Source organism: Parus major, chromosome 4, assembly GCF_001522545.3.
Source record: "Parus major isolate Abel chromosome 4, Parus_major1.1, whole genome shotgun sequence".
Classification (NCBI taxonomy): domain Eukaryota; kingdom Metazoa; phylum Chordata; class Aves; order Passeriformes; family Paridae; genus Parus; species Parus major.
The window spans coordinates 35,857,075-35,879,133 of NC_031771.1; the positions used below are offsets into that span (position 1 = coordinate 35,857,075).

Here is a 22,059-nt window from a genome sequence, read left to right on the forward strand (position 1 = left end):
TTTTTTTATTATAAATTTGGTGGCTGAACTTTCTTAACAGAGAAGATTCAGGAAAACAAAATAAAGCGACCTCACATTTTCATATCAAGTAGGTAGTTTCTGGGTTTTGTTGTTTTTTTTAGTTCAGTTTTGGTTTTTTATTTAAGAGCTTTTGGGTTTGATTGATTTTACATTACATGAATATGTCAATGAGCACTGGAAAAAAGAATGCCTCGATAGGATTGCTTTTCAGATCCAGATACATCTTTGAAAGATGTCTAAAATGACATGTTTGCAGTAAAATATACATGGCCGGGTGAACTTTTCTGGTCTTATCTTGCGCCTCAGTAATTTTAAAACAGAAACCAAAGCCTTTGTTCTGATAAACCAGACATCTTTCTAAAATATATTTATTGAAATGAAATATTCAAAGATTCCAAAGAGCAAGTATACATACAGTAAATGTGTTCCTTTTCCCCTGTGCATGGTTAACTTTCATTCATATTAATGGGGTTAGGAACATGCTTCAAGCAGAGCAGACTATAATTTTTAAAACCTGTCTATTGAATGTTTGGTTTAGTTAAATTTATGTTGTCTTTTTACTACAGGAGGGAAAATTATTTTTTGGAAGGTAATGTTTCTTTTGAATTTAACTCTTTTGTAAATATCCTTATCTCTGAATTCACTTGTGAATATTTTAAGAAATACTTTAGAGCTTTGATAATGTTTGAGAAAAGATAACTATATAATATTTTCATAATTAAAGTGGGGTTTTTTTAGTGGTATGCTAAATATTGGATAGGAATCAAGGTAATTGTCACTGAAAACCACTCTATAAGAAAGAGAAATTCTCACATGGTTTGTGAGACAGTCTCAGAAGTATGTGTTTGTAACAGCCAATGCACATGTGATACTGCTTTCAAATGCACTTAGATGTTTAGATAAGTTGAGGGATAAGAAAACTATGACTCAAAGGACTTTGTTTTGTTGAAAATGTAATAGAATTGCTATATCCACATACTTTCAATTCACACTATCTTAATAGGATACTATAATTACTTTAAATTCCTTATTTTCTGCAGTAAAGCTCCTTTGCACAAAGAAATGACTTCATAAAAGCCTGGCACCATGCAGTGGCCTTTTTTTTTGGTTCGAGAATCCTAGCTGATCTCAGAAATGGTGATATTCTAGAGTAAGGAATTTATTATAATAACTTGGAAGTGTATCTCATTTGTATGAATTCAATGCTTTCATTCTTAAGTTTTTATTAATAAAATAATCTCTGTAATGAATAAAAATAATCAAAATATATAGTATCACTGCAGTATAAATTGTGAAATTTTTCAGTTTTCATGCAATTTTCACAGTCTGTGAATGAAGTACTTTTACAGAGTGCTTGATAGCAAACTGCTCATACATTTTAATGGTTAAAACCATGCCCTTGAACTCTATAGTGCATGTCTGAAATCTGTGGCATACATGCATTTACTTTATGAATCCAGTTAGAGTTGCACGTGTGTCTATCTTAAACATTTGTGTAAATGCATGTAGTTTGCACTATTCAAATATGTTTTCATAGATTTGGTTGACCTTTTCATTCCAGTTGAAAGAAGTATGATTTGAGTTTTTATTCTGGCTCTGGAGATTCACATATATCAAAAATATTTCATTGATTTCCATTTGTTTTCAGTAATTTAAGATTGCTGTTACCTTTCTGCAAATCTGAGGTAGTTAAACATACAGCATGGATGATTCATACCATGACCCTTTGGCACAGAACAACTGGTAGTGGCTGTTTATATGTGCAATAAAATTGTGATCAATCTCTGACACTTACTACAGACTTCCTGCTGCTTAGAAATGTGTAGTGTAATAGCATTTGTATGTTTTCTGTTCCCTTAAGAGTTCAGTATGCTGCTTCACAGGAGCAAAGAAAATTAGAAATAACATCACAGACACTGTGATAGGAATAAATAAAATAGCAATTTGTAAAGTCTTCCAGACAGATCTTTACAAATAAATGAAGGAGTCTCTGCGTATAGGTATAATGTAAATATAACTGCAGTAGGGATTATGTTTATCTGTTTTGTGTATAAACACAGTTATTTCATTTTATACATTACTGTTTAAATTGTAAGAACATGACCTTTTTCTCTCTTACCAATAACTAGACCACAAGAGACACCACTTAGTACAGTTGAAGTTGAAATTAATATCTTTAAATTTTAGAAAGCTGGTTTGGGGGCGTTCCTATTTTAAGTGTTTGAGTTGGAAGATTAAAATTCATTAATCATTTTGTGATAAGTTTCTGAATTTTAATAGGACAATAATGGGTGAAAATTACCAGATTTTCATTGATTTTACCTTTTCACTGTGGCAGACAGTTGGAAGTTTTCTGGGATATGTGAATACGTTAAAAAAACATAACAAACTAAAAAACCCACAAACAAACAAAAAAGCAAAACACAACCAAACAAAAAATGGATGTAGAGACCATACAACCACTTTATGAGTTTAGAAGAACAGAAACAAACCACCATATTCTAGCATCAGTACAAATTAAACTACAGGAACCATGTGTAAGGTTCCTATATTCCATCACCTACTTTTCCTGGCATTTCACAGAGATACAAAGCTGATTATATGCACTGTATAAAATCATGTAATTCTTTACTTAAGTCTTTTAAATAGAATGATTAATTTCTCTTCTTACTAATAGGTTATGTCTGAAATCCTGATAAAATTTGAGTTACTGAAAGCTTCAATTTATTTTTAATGGGTAGAGGATTTTAATGGGTAAAAGGATACTTACATGAAATATAACATGGGTGTCCAAGGAATATCTAATGATTATATTAAGTTTCATATCCAGTCTAAAATCTGTGGATGTCTGTGGAGAAGAATTTTATATGCATGATGCAGGTGAAGGTTTGCTAACAATTTTTTCTTACCTTTTAGTCCCATAATTTCTCTTTTTTTTTTCTTTAGCTAACTCAGTGTTTGAAAGTTATATCTATTTAAATCCATAGAAAATTTAAAGTATCTGCAGGAAATACCATTCCAAGGTATTATGCCAGTATTTTAGCTGTAAATAAGTCTGATGGCAAAAAAGTTAGCTGCTGTAATTAATTATGATGAATAGGCATACAACTTGAAAGTGAATAAGCTTTTTAAGTACAGACAATGTTCTTGTAGTAATCCCTTCATGCAATTTGTTTTAGTATACCCTGTGTTCCAGTGTGGAACACAAAAAAAGCCATTTAGGTAAAATATTTGCTATTTTCTCCATCCTAAGAGTGTGATTTCCATGCAATTGAAGTTTAAGAAGGGGCTTAGTGTTAGGTTACATTGCTGAAGAGGAAAGTTTGTACAGGGCACCTCTTCTTTGATCTCCCCTTTTTTTAATCTCCCTTTGAATGCCATGCTTCATAAAACTGCATAATTATCATGTTCTCAAACCTAAAAATTAAAATCATCATTACAGGAAATACTAACTAATCTCTACTAACATAATTTAACTACATGAATCCAGTACACATAGAATCATGGAACAGAATCACTAAGGTTGAAGAAGACCTCCAAGATCACCTTGCCAACCAAACTATATCACAAAGTACCACATCCAGTCCTTTTTGACCACTTCCAGGCATGGTGACTTTACCACTCCCCTGGGGAGAGCATTCCAATGCTTGAACACTCTTTCAGTGAAGAATTTGTTTCTTAGATCCAACCTGAACCTTGTCTGGTACCACCAGAGGCCATTTGCCCTTGTCCTGTCACTGGTTGCCACTAGAAGAGGCTGATCCCCAACTCACTATAAACTTCTTTCTGGAATTTGTAGAGCCAATAAGATCTCTCCCAAGCTGTCTTTTCTCCAGGCTAAATAACCACTGTTCCTTGTGTTTCAGACCCTAATACTTGCTTTACTAAAGAAAGCAAAGGCATCACTATTAGATGTACACAGCCCATGGGCACTCATTTAATTATTCATATGAAGGTCATATACATTCCTTGTTTCTATACATTTGGAGTACTTTCTACTCTTATTGTTTTCCATTCGTGCTTTATGAGGAAGGGGAAGTTGCCTTTTTCTGATACAAGCCTTATTATTGTCATCCCTGATTGATTATGTCCTACTCTTACTGAAGTATAATGCATTCTAGAGAGGCTACTATAGTGAAACAGCTATACATTCCCATGTTGTCTTTGTTTTATTTATTAAGTAACACTTTACAAAGTGCCTTCTACAATTGCACATAGGCACTGGTTTCCGGGCTTTTAGGGAGTAGGATGCTGCTCGTGGCAGTGAAAATTTCTTGGTTCAAAATGAATATAAAGTGACTATGAGTGGAGACAGAACTCAAAGTTTGCACCTGCTAAGAGAAGGTTATCAAATTAAAACGTGCATGTTCCATATAGCTTTTACCTACAATTGTTTCCAGAAACACAGTGAAATTCTTCCAAACTCTATATTTTGCACTTGCAGCAGTGTGTCTACTTAAATACCTAAACTATAAATATTTAATTTTTAAATTAATTTAAAAGCAGCAAAGTTAGATGAAAGTAACAAAATGGGTAAATTCAGAAGTAATTTGTGAATTGAATTAAAGAAGTGAATCGGGCCCATTTCATTCAATGAAAATCTTTAAAAAAAATAACAGGATCACATGTTGAAGGGGAAGGCAAATCTCACTTGAACCTGCATCTTCTCTTCTTTCCTGCAAGTACTTTAATTGTAACACCTTCAGACATTGCCTTTGTTGATGTATTTCCACTTTATATGCAATATATAAATATTCATTAGCATAGTAATTAGAATTTGGGTTTCCCATGTAAATTGCTTCAACAAACAGGGAATAGAATGATTTTTTTTCTGTCTCATTCAGTATATGAATATTTATTAAAAGTAATAAGAAATTTCATCAGGAGAGACAGAAACATACTTATCAACAAACTGCCTATAGTAATAAAAATAAGAGGGCTCCTGCAAAATAGGGGTTAAATAGCCTTCAGGTAAAGCTGAAATGCAAAAATAAGATTTCCATATAATTGATTGTTCAAAGAACTCTGTTGAGGAACATCTGACTGGAATAGTTTTCCTCCTTGTTTTCTGTATTTGGTATCAGTGTTAAAGCTTACCATGTCAATAAAAGAAATGAGAAAAATAAACGTTCCTTTTATTTTCTTTCAGATGTCACTCACAGAATTTGGAAAATCATTTGCACAGTTCCCTAGCCTCATTTTTGCTAATAGATATTGACTTCCCCAGTTCTTTTTATATTCCTCTACAGAATGAAAAACATAGCATATATTGGAAAATTTAAGGTAACAGGTAACAGAAGACATCTTTAATACTGCCACATCAGAAATTAGTGTCACAGGCTTTTACACAAAACTGGTCTTGACATTACGGATGACCTTTCAATAGTAGAGACTGTTGTCAGATCATTTTTATGGTACAGTATTCTTATCCCATGTTATTTAACATAGTTTAGGTCAGCTGTGTTGGCAGCAAAATGCATAAAGCAGTTTAGTTTTTTCTATAGTTTTTTAGACTAAGGCAGGTGTATGGTAGTGGTTTGCTTTGTTCTGGACCCTTATAATTTTTGGGTTGAGTTATAGATGGAACTTGGTGTAGTCCTTTGAAGATATAAAAAACTTACATGATTATGTTCTTGATGAACAAGCAATAAATAGGGAAAACACAAAGAATGAAAAACACAAGAGGGCAAAGAGGATTTTTTATTTTTTAAGATATTTATTGTACATTTTTCCTTTACATATGTACAGCAATTGGAAAGGTGACTTCTGATAGCTCATGGGTCATATATCTGAAAGCAATGGTTGCGACTAAGTCAAAAATCTGACTGGGTCTTTTCTTTGACAGGAAGAGATGTTTTTCCCTAAAAAAATAAAATAAAAGTAAAAGTATGAGTACTTACAGAGGAACATTCAAAAGCACTTTTAAATTCCTAGAGGAGAAAAAGATCTGTAAAAATAATTAATGATTATCAGCCATAAAATAAGTGTTTTTAAGCTCTGTCAACTTTGCTTTTCTAATGAGGACTTAGCTGCGCCCCAACTAAAGCTTTTATCCAAGCTGTGTTTTGTATTTCATTTAATCAATGCTTTGTATAGAGACAGTTACCATCGTCATAACCTTTCAGTTCTTGTGTTTTGGCATATCACAGATTTTGTGTGCAAGCTGGGGGCTCAAGGGAAGCACATTTAACTGAAATGTCCAAGAACAATTTAATGTGTGATGTAGGGTTATAGAACTCCTCTCAGACTTGCTTATTGTTGCAAAGAGAGCCTTTGTAATTACTAGGGGATTATGGCAGAATATGAAAGACCTTGAAAGCGGCTTTCGTGAAGATCAGGAATGTGTTCTGCACAACCTCTGAAACAATCAGCTAGAGTAGTGAAGCAGAAGTATATTAAAATGTGAAGAGTTCACTGAAAAGGTCCTGATAGAAACACCCAATTAAAGAAATAAAAACTGATATTTAAGATTGTGAAAGGTTCTCACTTTAAGAAAAAAGAGCCTTAGGAGGCCTGGAAATGAGATGACAATACAAATACAGTGGCTTCTTCCTCTTTTTTCTCAGCAACTAAAGTAGCATAATTTGAGTTTAATGTTACATAATTAAGAAGAATGGAATTGAAGTTAGTTGTACTGGTACACTGCCTAAATTATGATGTGAGATTGAGACCAATAACCCAGGAATAATTGAGTTTCTTTTTTTCATACGTACAAATTAGTGAAAAATTTTGGATAAGAGTATGGTGCAATGTACCACCAAACTGTCTTATTAGCTTTCATTTCTTAATTAGGTTTTTTTATCTGTTAGTCACAAAGGATATGGTTTTTAAACTAATTTCTCACCAAAAATGTCTGCATAATTTTATACTGAGCTGTCCATTTTTACTTCATCCTTCTCTATTTCAGAGTTAAAAAACAACAAAAGCAATACAATGCTAAAAACAGTCTGGCTAAGTGGTGTAGGTGTAATTTGTGTTGATGTATGGTATTCTTAGTTCTGATAAAATATTTTCCCAATCCTGATCATGGAGGATTCAACCATAAACTTTCATTTCTGTGATGGAAGCTGCCTTGCCTGGCACTGAGATTTCCATTAATGCTTTTTTCTCTCAGTGATGCTGGAGTTGAAGCAAATGTAGGTGAATTATCATTCAGTAGTAAGCAGATAGAAAAATCAGACAGTGCTTTTGGAAACTGAGTTTTTTTACAGAAGTAATTAGCAAAACCTGAATCTTTTACAGTTTGCTTACATATTGAATACATGAAGATATTTTCACTTTATGAGTATTTCTGAATGACATGATGAAAAACATCATGATTTTTTTACAGTTTCATCCATAATGTATTAAAAAATATTAGAAGCCCACTTGATAATATTTTTCTTTTGTAAAATACTTGTTATGTATTTGCAACAAAATTCTACAGGTGTATCATGAAATATGATTTATGTGAAAGTACCTTTATCCCACTCTATATTTATAAGAAATCTGGTACAATAGTCAATGAAATCCAAATAACAATTCCCACTATTACTGACTCCTGCTCCAAGGTCATAAGAGGATGATTTTCCCCAGAATACCTACTGTTTATATATCTGAGATAAAATCAACATTAATGTTATTAGCATACAGCACCTTTCTTCATTTTACATTACAGGTCTAAAATACTCTCCTAAAGCAGACTTACATTATTTTATTTTTGAGTCAGTTGAAAATTAGGAATTTCCAACACTTAAACTTTATTCCCCCTCCCCCAAGACATTTAATTAAAAATGTGTGAACTTCTTAACTGGAAAAGATGTTTCACTTTTTTGGAATTGCTGGGGGGAGAATGTAACATGGGAATCATAAAAAGTTAGACTTCCCTCAAGAAGCAAAATTTATGCAAATGATCATGTTCATTGGAAAAAAACCTAGTTAAAAAAATATATCATTTACTCTTGTTGTTAGCTGGAAAATTTGAAGATATTTTATTATTTTTGCCTGCACTCATATTGTGGAATAAAGTTCTGTGTGAAAGCAGCAGCTATGCTTACATTCTTGTTAAGAATTAAATAGTGACTGTGTGTGCTTTTAGAGGCCAGCAGGCAAAAATACTGTGTAGGAGTGGACTAAGTATGAATATTTCTGAATATGTAACATTTATATTTTAGGAAAATTAAATTATTAGAGTAATTGTATAAAGGTATTTTTAGATTAACTTTTCAACTTCACCAACCTTTCTCCTGTTGAAACCCACTTAGAGTTTGAAAGATTTACATCCAGTTAACTTGTCATTGATACCCCTGGAACTTCTGAATGCTGTCAGAAAAACATGAAGGTTTTAGGAGAGAAATACTGACAATGAAAGAAAAATTATATTTAAATACTGTTAGTCAATAATGCTTTGTTCAAATATAAACAACAACAAAAATCTTTATCTAATGTTCAGGTAAGTAAATGATCAGTGTTGAGTGCAAGTACTCAGGAATTTGGGTTTACTTTTCTGTTTTTCAGTAAAATGATTTCTCATAAAACAGAATCAAATGTGTATTTGGAGACCCTATATAATAAGTGAAATATAAAGTACTGCATTAAATTAGGAGGCAGACAACAATGATATAAGAAATAGGAAGATACTCATTCCTGATTAATTATACTGAATTATTTTGTGTTCAGATATGATCTCTGAAAAAAAAGGAAAAAAGTATGATCATTCCTTTCTCATAAAAAGTCTAACAAATGGCACAATTTGAAATGTTAAGTGAGCTTCTACTATAATATTTCCATCTCATTGCGCAGAATTTTGGAATGTAATTCATAGAATAGTTCTTAAATAGCAGTTAATTCTTACTTCACAAGGATTACTGTCTATATGTACACTATATATACAGGGCAGCTTCATACATGCAAAAAAATTTAATCCTGTCTTTAATTGGGAGTCTAATCTGAGCCTGCAAGGAAGACACTGTGTTTTTTGCATTATCTGAATATAAGTTAGTGAATAAATTGATTGCTAACAATTTAAAAAGCTGTCAAAATTCAGACCGAATTTGTGGTGGTTTTATTTTTTGTTTATGGAACAGGAATAGATTCACAAAACTAGTAGTGAAGAGATAACAACTGTTTCTCTTCTTCATCTTCCCGTCTCCACCCACTCACCTCTACCCCCGCAAAGTTGAAGATCTCACCATATGTTTTTTAATGCAATAACTCCTATATATAGGACACTAAGTTTCAACCCCTTCCCCCTGACCGAGATTTAAACCTTTATTTTCTACCTTCCAGGGAAATCACCTAACCAGTGGATATTCTGCAGTGGTATGCTCTCACCTGAGCTATCTGAACTGCTACTTTGACCGAGCTGTGTGCCTCCCAAGTGAATTCTTTAACCATCAGACCAAAGAGTCATTCTCTCTCTTTGACTCAGTATTTAAATAATCCATGCAGAACAGCTTTTTCCATGGGGATCGAGAGAAGCCAATTATAGATTTCTCACTGGTTTAAGAACTCTTTTGGGAAGGTGAAAATGTGGGTTCAAGAATGTGGAGACAAGGTCTTGAACCTGATTGTCCCACGTTGTATATCAGATGAGGCCCTAACTGCAGAGCTATTGAATAAGTGAAGAGAGGGGGGATTCTCTTTACTTTCATGAATGATTTACAAAGAGTGAGTAAGACTAATCTTTCATTTCCAGTTCTTTAGTTTTGTGCTTAAATTGCTTCTGCAGAGTTGCCTATGTCTCTGGCAAGTATACAAATTAATTATTGGAGAAAAATGCTATTTTTGGGAATGTAGAAGAATAATTCTTCCCCACATTTTTTGTTCCCAAATATTTCCTGAATATTTCTGCCAGTTCCAAATGAAATCAAAGTATGGATTTCTTTGTCCCTAAATGTGTAATTTTAGTTAAATAGCAGGGGTATTGTAGAGTAGGGAGAAGATGACTGATTTATTTTTCAATACCCTTTTTGTTAAAACATCTAACTGAAAATTATTTATGTAATACCTAAAGCCCTCTTGCATATATTTCCACTTTTCCTGCCACTTCCTAATTCAAGAACCTGTACTGAGCTGAACTAGCATGCCTCTTTTAACAAGGAGTAGTAGAACTTGCTGGCAATGACTGCTTATTTCAGTTCAAACACAAGGATCAATACAAAAGAAACACTGCCCATTTATGAAATTCTCTACCTTTTACATTGCCAGTGGATGTGAGGAAAAGCCAGAACAAAGTGTAGGAAATTTTTTTGGTGGGGAAAATGAAGCTAGAAAAATCTTACCTGCAAATGTCAGCTGTTGATCTCTTGCAGGAAAATGTCCCAGCAGTAGTATACAAATACAGAATAAGTTTTCAAAGACTGAAAATCTGTAGAGTCACACAGAAGGTTTACTGGTACCAGTTGGGAAATCCAGAGTTCCCAGGTCTTAATTTAGTGAATGATTTTTCCTTCCTTTAGAACTGTAATGAAGGACAAGAGTGGTAATGTGCTGTCCTTACTTAGAAAGAGCACTTGGTGTTAATCTTGCTTTCCCAAGCTTTTATTATATATCTGTGGAGTAACAGTCAAGTACACAGTGTCCTTCCTTCTCCAAGGGATATGGAGAATTCATATACTAGAATGATCAAGACACAAGCCCAATAATAACGTCTAGTTTTCTAAACCTTCATGACTAGTTTTCTTCAGCTCTCCCTTTCAGAATTTTACCCAGGATAACAAAGAAATCAACTCGTTTTTTCATTACACATATTCACAGAGATTCACCATGCATTTCATGGGGGAAGGAAATATTCTCTGTACATGAATTGTCCTAGAAAGTGGTTATATCATAGTAGGTGTTTAGGCAGCCCTGATGCCCTCATTTTAAATGAGAAGACTTTTGAAATATCTGATGGATTTGTGTTTCTTGTGCTTTTTTTTATTAAATGCTGATAGGAGATATACTTGAACTCAGAGTTGTTAATACGTATCAGTTCTCCCAAAATAATGAATTTTTCTGCAAGACTTCTAATCACAACACCCAAACATATGAACATTTTTTCTGAAAGAGTCAGGTGTATTTGCTAATTCTTTGTCACTTGTTGATCTTTTTACAAGATATAGTGCATTGCTCAAGCAAAAGCTATTGCTAATAGAACATCCTGAATTCTGTTTTTAACTAATCATCTGTATTTCTTGATAATGCTGGACCTTCTTAGTCTGTAAGACTAAACCTAGTTTCCTTTATGGAGAAATTAGGATATTTTAGCCAATGTTTTATTTTTAAGACTGAAAATTATTTCTGAAGTGAAAACAATCAAAATATAAATATTCAGTCTTTATTTCTTTACTCTGACCTTCACATTCTTAGATTTAAACTGCATACTAAAAAATGGTAATTTTTTAAAATAATAATAATATTTATGCATTTTCTGTTTCATATCTAAGAATCTTCTCATACTTTATGGATTTCACAAAATAATATAAAATGAATTTAGCATTATTCAAAACAAGCATCTGAGATGAAAATCTTTAAAATTATTTTCCATTCATATAAAGTATGAAGCTTTAGTACATGAACAACTTCTCCACTGCATGCAGGGCTTGATGAAACCTGTCACCTGACTGTGAAATCAGCAGGGCAGGCAAAGTCAGATGTGTTTCTTCTGTCCTGCCCAGTTTAAAGAAACAAAGGAGGGGAAGGTGCTGGAGGGATCATAAAGTGAATTTTTGGAGTGACTTTTTTTTTTTTTTCCACCCCCACAAAATTTCTTTCAGGGCATCCCTCAGTCTTATCTTGTGTCTCTCTAGATTTCCCACAGTTAACTCCTACCTGGTAAATTCGTAATCTGTATGAAATCTGTGTCTTCCAACCTAAATCATGCACTGTCATTGTTCAGATAAAGCTTTCTTCAATGGCACATGCCACCTGACATTGTGTTCTTAATTAATCTCATATCAGAAGTCTAAAATTGATACTCAGGAACTTAAAAACAAACAAACAAAACCTCACCAAAACAAATCAAATATAAACCCTAAACAAACAAGCCCTAAAGTGAAACTCTTACAGACATGGGAACATTCCCTGGCTTATTTTTTATCAAAACCAAGAAAAATGTCAAGAATGAAAATTCAAAATATTAAATAATAAATGAAATAGCTTAAATTATGCCTTATTCACCAGAAAAGTGTGAAGAACATAGGAAAGTATGATTATTTGTTCTTTATAAGTAAGAAATGAAAAAAATTATTACTTGTCTTTGCATTAGATTATCAGGTTTTTTGCTCTACTTTTTTGCTTCTATGCCTGTGCTGTGGATGTGATGGAGCCTTCATCCAACTTTCTCTGGTTTTGTGGCATTTAATAGATTAAGTTATTCTCCAATTAAATGAATGATACTTTCCAAAATGAGTCTCCAATCCCATAATTATTTAACAGTTGGAATAATAACACTCAGTGCTTGAGTTAGATAGCTTTTGATTTTTGGTCTACTGAAGTACACTGAAGTATATAGATCTTTATTTTCTGTGAAATTATGCAATGAAATTATGAAATGATTCTACAGGAATGCACATTCACTTAAAAAAGTCTTTCTCAAACAGTAAATTATTTCCGTCTCGAACAAGAAAGTGGGTATATATGACAAATGCAACTTTAATAAAATATTTCTAACTAGGCCTTTTAAAATGGTTTATATAAAGCACACAAATATTCAACCTTTCTAGAACTCATATACTGAAGTTAAAATCATGAATATTTTTCTTTTGTACTTGTACTTTTTTTATTTTTCCTATAAAAGTGTGGCAAAATCCACATACACCTTGAGTATGGAACTGAATCTTTCTATTACATATTCTCTGCCTGAATGTCACACTAAGGCCCCTGAAGTCACTTCAGCACCAGTCAGAGATGTTCAGAAACACTTCTGAGTGCCTTAATTGTTCATCAAGACCTAACCCTTTGAACATTGCTTTCAGGCATATTGGCTCTGCTCTTGAGTCACTGAAGCAAAATCGGAGCATCTGGATGCAGTGTCAGAATAGCCCAGGGAGCTCCAGTGCAGCACCCAAGTGGATAATCTCAACACAGAATACAAACACTGCATTAGCGATTGCCGCGAGGCTACAGTTCATCTTCCTCTGAAATACAATACAAGAAAAGTTAAAGGATGATACTTTTTCCTTTGTATCTTCTGTTGTGTGAACAAAGGATCAAGCTGTGTTTTGATGTTTTGTCAAGTGTTTGGCAGCATTTTCAATTCTTGTTTGGCCTACTAATCCACCAATTCTTCTTTTGTTTGGACAAAGCAATGAATGTTTTTTCCAGTTTATGCTGTATTGGATACGTTAGTGCGAAACAAGGAATCCAGTCAATGATGTTGCCTTTGAATCAAAGTGTTGAATCAAAGTAGAGGAAGAATAAGTATGATAATGTTTTAGTTGCCTATTAGTACTATAACATCTAATTATACTCTCTTTACTTGTACATAATTGTCTTATAATTCTGTGACCTATGTGAAATAATATTTCTTTTGCTTTGCTTTCACAGATGGCAGCAAAATTGCATTCCATTGATTGAAAAGAGCATTGTAAGTAACTCTGTCTCCCCTGTTGAATTAGGTATCCCATTTTATTTTTCTAAATCCTCTAAAATTTTATCTTATGGATAAAACTGTATTCTTCCTTGAAAACCGGTGAACAATTAATACTCTGTGAGAGCCTGTGAGACATCTGGCATGTGGCTACAGATACAATTCCCAAGCCAGATTTCTTTTGCCATCGGCAAGAATAGTTTATGTAAGGCTTAGGCCAACAGGTCAAGAAATATAAATGCAGAAGCATGCTAAACATACCACCTGACATCAGGCTTTGCCTGGAACACGGTTGATCTGTAGAGTGCACACCAGAATGAATACTGGAGTGCAAAACTGGGGCACATCAGCATATATATACAGTCTGTTTCCTGACTTCCTGTTTTTATGACCATGCACCTAGAATTTTATTCATATATGTGTATAAGTGAAGCTAAATGCAAACAGGAGCATAAGACTGATTTGAAGATTTACTATTTTCATTTGATTCAGATAGCATTATATATATACATAAATATATATATATCTGCATAGAAGCCTAACATAAAGTAAAATAATTTGTTCAATGATACTAAAAAAAAAAAAACCTCAGCTAAACACTCTATTTCACACTACTATTTGAACTATTCACACTACTCTTCCAAATACATTAACAAAATATATTCCATTTGGAACACGTCAAGTAAATGGGTAACACTTGTTCTAGCATGTCTAGCTGCCATTAATTTAGTTAGTATTCATTGTAATTACACTCATCATAATGAATTCATTTAGTATTAATGTGAATATTACACAACTTTTTAGACAATCCATTATAATTCAGCAATAATTAATGTACATATTAAATGAAGTGTTACTACTTACTGCTATGATAAAGCCATGTTGTTTCACTTGAAAAGCTTTAGAGGAAGTTACATTTAGTCTCATTGGTATTCCAGTTGATGCCAGGACATATTCTTCAGTAGCAAAGGGCAATTCTCCTCGGGAGACTTGTTAATTTTTCAGAGAGATTCCATGTTTGCACTTGTCTACTGATTCGCATATGAGATACTAGCATTTGAAGCAAGATACTTCATGGACATGATAATGCAAAAAACTCATTGCACTATCCTAAAAGCATGAAAAATTTCTGACATTTTAGGCAGCATCCAATAAAAGATGCCTGAGTTTATAAGTGAAGTCCTGTTGCACTTATATTTTATGATTCTTCTTCCCTTCTACCCTCCAAGAATAATCCAAAACTGGGAAGCAAGTATTTCAAGTGTATCTCGTATCAACAGGATTAGGTGCCTCAAAGGCATCCATGTCCACTTCAGGCATGGATCTAAAAGTAATTACTAGGAGAAACATAACAAAAAAGAATGCTCATATTGGATTAGGGTAAGAATTGTCTGAGCATCCTGTCTCTCGGCAGTGATTATAAATATATTATATTATTATATATAATATAATATAAATATATTATATAAGGGAAGAGTAAGAACTAGAACTAGATTCTCCAGCCTCCAGCAGTTTTAGCTGATGAAATTTCATCAGCTGTTTGTGGTTTCTAAATATTAAGATTTTCTTGTATTTTGGTTCCCTGAACCTATTCCCACAAACCTATTTAAATCTTAGAACAGGTATGAGTTGCATGAGTCTACTACCCTGTTCATTTTGTGCTTAAAGAACTTTTTTTGTTGTTTTTTTGAATGTGATTTCTTCTGTCTTAATTTGAATCTACATTGCATTGGGTTTGATCAAGCTGTAAAGAATCTATTTCCTTTATGCCACCAGTGATTTGTGGGCCTCATCTATATCCTTTGGAGATTGTCTTTTCAAGAGAAGCATCCTACTCTGTATAGAGTTTGTCTTTCTTGCTCTGTTTTGGATTTTGCATGCTAGTCATGGCTTTCAAAGTGTGAGAAGTTCTTTGTTGATACTATTTCAAAACAATTCCTTCAGCTTTTTCTTCTAAGTTTTCTTTCTTAGTTTCATTTTTAATGAATACCAATATCGAATGGTTATGCAGCTCAGAGCTCATTTCTCCATGGTGACTTTGAGCTCCAGGCCCGCTAAGTTAAATTTCCCACCTTCCCTCACCCTCTCTTGTGTATCACTTTACAATTATTTGTAGGGAATTTTTTCTGCCATTGTTTTGCCTTGTCACTCAGGCTTGTGAGTACAGAATTTTTGGAATTCTATGCTGTCTGTCCTTGTCCTGGCTAACTCAAATAGCTCCAATCAGGAACATTTCTCAACAGCCCTCATCCCTCTCCCTAGTTTACTTATGAATGTTGAACAGAGCAGGCCCTAGAAAAACTCTGAAAAAGTCCAGCAACACTGTCTCTAAATTTCAGGGTATTTACTTCTGACTCTCTACTACTTTGCTTTTTAAAGTCTCAGTTATACACGTCTGCCTTCTTACCTGCTTACTTTATTATAATAATCTTTGTTGAGAAACTCTAGGAAAAATCTTCTTCAAATCCAAGGTGGACTCCCACCGAGCAACTCCAGACAACCAAATCACCCACATTCACCTGTCTCTTGAATGATAAAAAGTGCTTCAGTAGGTCTACAAAGTAATAATTTCTTTTACAAAAGCCATCTTTACTTGTCCAAAATAGAGCATATTTATCAAATTTACAACTTGAGTTTTGTATTATAGTTTATACTAACTCACCCAATACGGACTTCAGTATATTTAAATCTAACAGAAGGCAGTTTTCTTTTTAGCTTTCCATTAAAATTTCTTTTCACTGCAGTTTACATCTTCTAGGTCTCAGTACCTTTGCAATGTTAGGTGAGAGATAAATGCACCCTCACTAGTCATTAAGATGTATCATTTGTGAATTTCCTATAACTGTTTAGTGAATGCTGTCTTTCTAATAATTTGTTACTATTCACTTTCTCCTCACTTCCTCTTTCAAGTGGATGTTCCCACTGAGAGTTATTAGGATACATTATTACACAGCAAGCAATCTTCACCTGTAGTTTTACAAAATATGTCAATGTCACGCTAATTAATAAGAATTCAGCTAATCTATGAACTTCTGACTTTGTTTCTGCTGATATGTTTGACCTTGGATTTAACCTATGCATGTCTTTATTGTTCCCCTTCCTGCTGAATTTTACAGATCACATGTAGGCTGGGGTATTCTTATCTGTTATTTCACACTAAAATTAGTTAAATTTTGTGATAGAGTAGCATCAGTAAAACAAATGTTAATACTTAAGAAATAGTTGCCCCTATGAGAGAGAGAATTAGAAACTATTTGAAACCACCCTAGATTTATTTAAAATTTCTTTTATTACTTCAGAAAAATAAAAATATTATAACAAATGTTTTTGCAAACTACCTTTTTTCAACTGGTGTATTAACAAGGAATTCAATATCTTTAGTTAAAGCAGACCAGCACAGTCACTGCAAGCACTGCCCCTTGTTGAACTCAGCAGTTGCCGCTTGTGAAGTGTTAATGACATTTTTGTCCTCTTTTTGTATGGCAATCTTTTCTGTCTTTCCAGTGTTGGACTATCTTTATCCCTTTCTCAGGCAAAATCCTTTCACCCAGCAGTTAGCTTCTTGCTTCTGTATAAAGGAGACTGCAGCATTAAACTTTTAATAGTTCAAATCAGGTCTAATTATGCCCAGATGCATAATGTTTAAGTTAACATGTTAAAGTATTCAAGTAAACCAGATAAGCCTGTTCTCAGTACTAGTTTTGCTATTTTTCTATTTTTGTATATTTTCCAGGTTTCAGTGTCATCAAGCTCTTTTCTGTTTAGATATGACCTTAGGCTCTGTGGAGGTCTACTAACTCTTTCTTACGGGGTAATGATGCTTAGTTAAAAGTAGTCTTGTCTACCTTATAGTTATTCCATAACATGGCATTACAGTTTTTTGGGTTTTTTTCCACTAAGTAATGATCCAAAGTATTTAGCTCAAGTTACTATTAAGGGCTTATGACCCTGTTTGCAGAGATACTGAACTCCAGTGGTTGAAATTAAAGGGAAGTGTTGACTCAAAATTTTGTAGATATACCATTACTAACACATAGAGCTGGTCAATGTCTTCTAAAACAATTAAACATTCTATTCTGGTTTTGCTAAATAGATGGTCCTCTATTTAAAACACTATTTTGTCTTTTCTTGAAGGGATGAATTCTGTTTCTGACTATCTTGAGAGGTGGCAAAAAAAAAATTAAAAGTTTGAATGACAAAATTCACAGCATTTGAATTTTTTTGTTGAAAAAATGCCAGTCTTTAGGAACAATTTAGTGTACTGTATTTCACACATACTTTGGGGGCATTCTCTATGTGGTTTGTACTATTGGTTATTTGGTGGCACAAATAGAAGTGCAGTCTAGGTTCACTCCTACATTTCTGATATGGACTAGGTGAGATACATAATGAGAAGGTTTTTCTTTTTAATCTGATGTGTTAATCTGTATTTTTTCAGGCAATAATGCTCTTCTTTTCAAGAGATACATGCTATTTGCTTATCTTTTTTCTGTACATTTGCAGATTGGATGTCACTCTAGCATTTCTTCAATTGGTGCATTAATCTTTCAGCTTTTGTGATATTTTAAGGACTTTGTTCATATTCACAGTTTTTATTTTATGACTGATATTGATGTTTCCTTTTCTAAGTACCTTCATGGTGGCTGTTCTGGGACTGTCCTTGAGGGAAATGGGATTAATTCAGTGGAGATTGGTCTCTCAGTGGTACATCTGTTTCTTCTTTTACAATAGAAAGATGGAGAAATGCCTATGCATAAATAGTCATGAAGAGTTTTCTCATGGAAATATATGAATTCAGCTCTTAATCCAAATAAAATGTCTTTAAACTGTTGTAGTCTTGAATCAATTTAATTTAAAGGAATTCTCAGGAACCAGGTTCTGACAGGGATCCCAGCAAGGGGGATCAGATTGCAAGTTGCATGTTGTGTGCTCAGTGCTTGAGCATTCTTAGGGATTGTGTCCTATTGCTTTCACTTAAGCTTTGCTTTTAAGATTAGGACCTATCTCAGTAAAGGAATTAAAAAATAAGTGCCTAAAGACACACTTTTTAAGAGATATGCAATATTCCACACTTCAGCCCAGAGCCCTTTTCTGTAGCATTGTTTAAGCTCTCAGAAAAATAGTATTTACAATGAGAACCTTAAACAACCTTTCACCATGTTTGCTGGCAGGCACTGATTTAACAGTAATGTGACAGCTAAAATTTTAGTGAGAGACCCTTTTATTTCTCTAAGAGAAGTGTTACACATTCTGAAAACCAGACAGATCTTTCTGGCCAGTGTCTCCTCACATTTCTGCCAGTAGGGATTTGCTGACTACCCAAATTATCTTTCACAGGATAGCACATGTCTATCTTATATAGAAATGTTTATCATCCTTCTTGACATTTGTCTAAATAGTCATACTTTTTTAAAGAAATAAAACAGACTTTGTTGCTGTTAATAAATGGCTATGTAATGTTCCCCCAAAAAACTGCCAGACATATAATGCAAGACATAAATTTAGTATAAGCTTGCATTCTAGAAAATCAAATTATATTTCTTACAAAATGTGTTCACAATTGGCAGTAGATTCTTCTTGGGGAGGGGGGGAAGTGAAAATACAACATTATCGTCTCAATAACATTTAGTATATTAGAAGTGCTCATATATTAATGTTCTGTTGTATTTCAACATCTGGATGATAAGTGTTTGGGTTTTTTGTTTTGTTTTTCTTCTTTCCTAGAAAGGTGTATTTATGTATCTATACAGATAAACTATATTATTTAACCATACCTGTGGTCAGACAGAAATTGTTATCTTTCACACTAGATCTCTAGTTTTTATATAATTTATCCTAATAGAGCTTTTCAGATCTGAAACCCTAACTCTTTTACTTTATATGTGATTTTGTATTTTTGAAATGCATAATTGCACTTCTTTTGTGCCTTTGCCATTTCATTAACCCACATTGTAGTAGTTTCATATGGTAATTTAAATTTGTAACTGTAATAAAGAAAATCATGATGTAGAATCTTGAGTAGAAAAAAGTGGAAAAAGTAGAAGAAATATAGTACTTTATTGAACAAGAAATATAGCTTTGCTTCTTGGTTTGTGTGTTCCAAAGGTCATGTATTTGGGTCAAAGAAGAATTTACTAGCAGTAATTTCTGGGGTTTGGGGGCAAAATTCTAAAATCTTCTCTATTTCCCACACAAGCCTTTAAATTACTCAGCTGAGTGAAGCAAAATTCCAGATCTCTTTTATTCTACATCCACCAATTGTATTAATGTGCTTTTATTAAAATTTTTCAGTTCATTCTCATATTTAGATGTCACCAGAAGACAGTTACAGTTAAATATCCTTATATATTTGCAGGTAGGGTAATTTTTTATTATTATTGATTAGAACCCATTTGTATTTCTCAAGTTCTTGCAACTATAAGAGATGCAGATTTAATTTCCCCTTTGAATGAAAACTGATTTGGAAGTCCTGTTTTATTTCATCTTAAAATTGTTTTTTAGTCAGGCAGTGATTTGTGCATGACTCTTTTATAATTTTGTAATTTTGCAGTGTTTTCAGAAACAGTAAATTTTCTGGTTTACTATTTGAGTCAGAGTAGACAGATTATTTCTGCTATTTTCACCAATACCATCTATATATCTTTTTATTCCTCAATGCAGTGTCTAAAGTCAGTTACACTGAAAAGTGAGATAAAGTACTTGTATCTGTGATAACTGTGAATCAAAACCACCATGTTTCCAGTGTTTAAAAAATCTGCCAATTTTTCTATTTTGAAATTTCAATAATTGTTCATTGAGCTAAACATTTTTGATAGACATGATGGTGGAAGTATTCCATTGATCTGGGAATGGCTATGGTTCTTCACTGGTTTTTCATTTATGTTTGTCACCAAGAGAGACTGAGAGAAAATATTTAATTTGGTATCAAACTCCCCCATTATTAAACTCTTACAGTACTCACCAAATTCCCTCATTACTGAGTTATTACAGCATTAGTAATTAAAGCCCCTGGGCATTATGCAACTGTTACTTTTACCTTGATGAGATAAGGTATCCTGAGTTATGTATACAGTAAAATTCCTGTTGGTATTACAGCTTGCTTCCATTATCTGAAAGGCATTTTTTTACACTTCTGTTTAGCTCATCTAATATTGTGATTTGGAAATTAAAAGATAAACCAGGATTTTTAATCTATGAAACAAATTCAGTTTCAAATATAACCTAGAAAATATCACCTGCTTCCTCAGGTTAGCAGGATTGATACTTGGCTACTGTTTTCTGTTTCAAGTGATGCATTTGCACCTGAAACTATTAGGATTCAGCTAAAACAGATACTTCAGAGGTGTCCAATGCATGAGATGTTACTCTGCCACTCCTTGCTTAATGCATAGTCGTGTCTTCAAGCATAACCCTCATTTAGAAGTACTGTGAGGTGGAGCCTACCCTGTGGGAACATTTGAAAATGTAAAACTACCCAGAGGTTTCAAGCTTGCAGCAGTTATTAGTCTTCAAGCAGCTTCTGCCTCAGACTAGGGTACAAAGCAGTACAGTATTGTTTTGCTTTCAATCCTCCAGCTTTAGTTCATATTTTTTTCCTTCTTTCATATGTTAAGTAGAGGCATGTATGAGATTTTTGCTGTAGAAAGAGAACAGCATCGAAAAACCTTCTTGTAGTCAGCTTTGCAAACCTCTCAGAAAACTCATTTCTGATGGACATCCTTCTTTCATGCTTCCCTTGTTGAGACTGCTTTAAAGAGTTTCATTTATATCCTAGCAAATTTTCACACCAATTCACAACATAATTAAATTAGACCCAGAAGTTCACTAGCCAAGCTAAGTCTGTTTTCAGAACTGTCAAAGGAAAAGTAAAACATTCCAAAGAAAGATTACTGGCTTTATAACAAATTTTTTCTAGAGACAAAAACCCACAAACCTCTTTCCAGTTAGCCTTGTATTTACAATAGTTAAAATAGTTTTCTTCCTGAAATATATATGCTAAGGACAAACTGAGCATTTGTTAAGAAACACATACATATATTTGTACTTAACAAATTAAAATAACTTATACCATTTCCTATATTGCCCTCTAAGCCAGATGTAAGAAGATAAAAAGAAAATGGAAGAAATGTCATGATCATTACTGAAATACTTCTTTTTCTTCTGAGGCAGGAAACAAACAACTGGAATTAACATATGTGGGAGCTTCTGTTATATGTTATTAATATTATTTTATTGAATCATTAAAATTAGTTAGAGTAGTAAAGCAATAACTGACCACATCATCAAAGTAAAATTCTGTGCCTTCTAAAATTTGACAAATTCAGTGTAATTTCTTCTATAATAGTTATATTAAAACTTATGTAAAATATGTGGATAATAAATCTGATGGAGAAATAACTGTTTTCTGCATGGTTCTCCCCTTTTTTAATGATTCTAGATTCTGTTCACACTTTTGTTTAGTAATGGTAATAGAAAATACAAATACA

General features: G+C 33.2%; 1 long non-coding RNA gene across 1 annotated transcript in view; it reads left to right on the plus strand.

Moving 5' to 3' along the window:
- The window catches only part of LOC117244281, a 121,584-nt gene extending 107,983 nt beyond the window's left edge, over positions 1–13,601 (plus strand). The window contains exon 3 of the long non-coding RNA XR_004497042.1: positions 13,531–13,601. This is a non-coding gene — a long non-coding RNA (uncharacterized LOC117244281). The remainder of the gene's footprint in view (positions 1–13,530) is intronic.
- Positions 13,602–22,059: the final 8,458 nt, after the last annotated feature.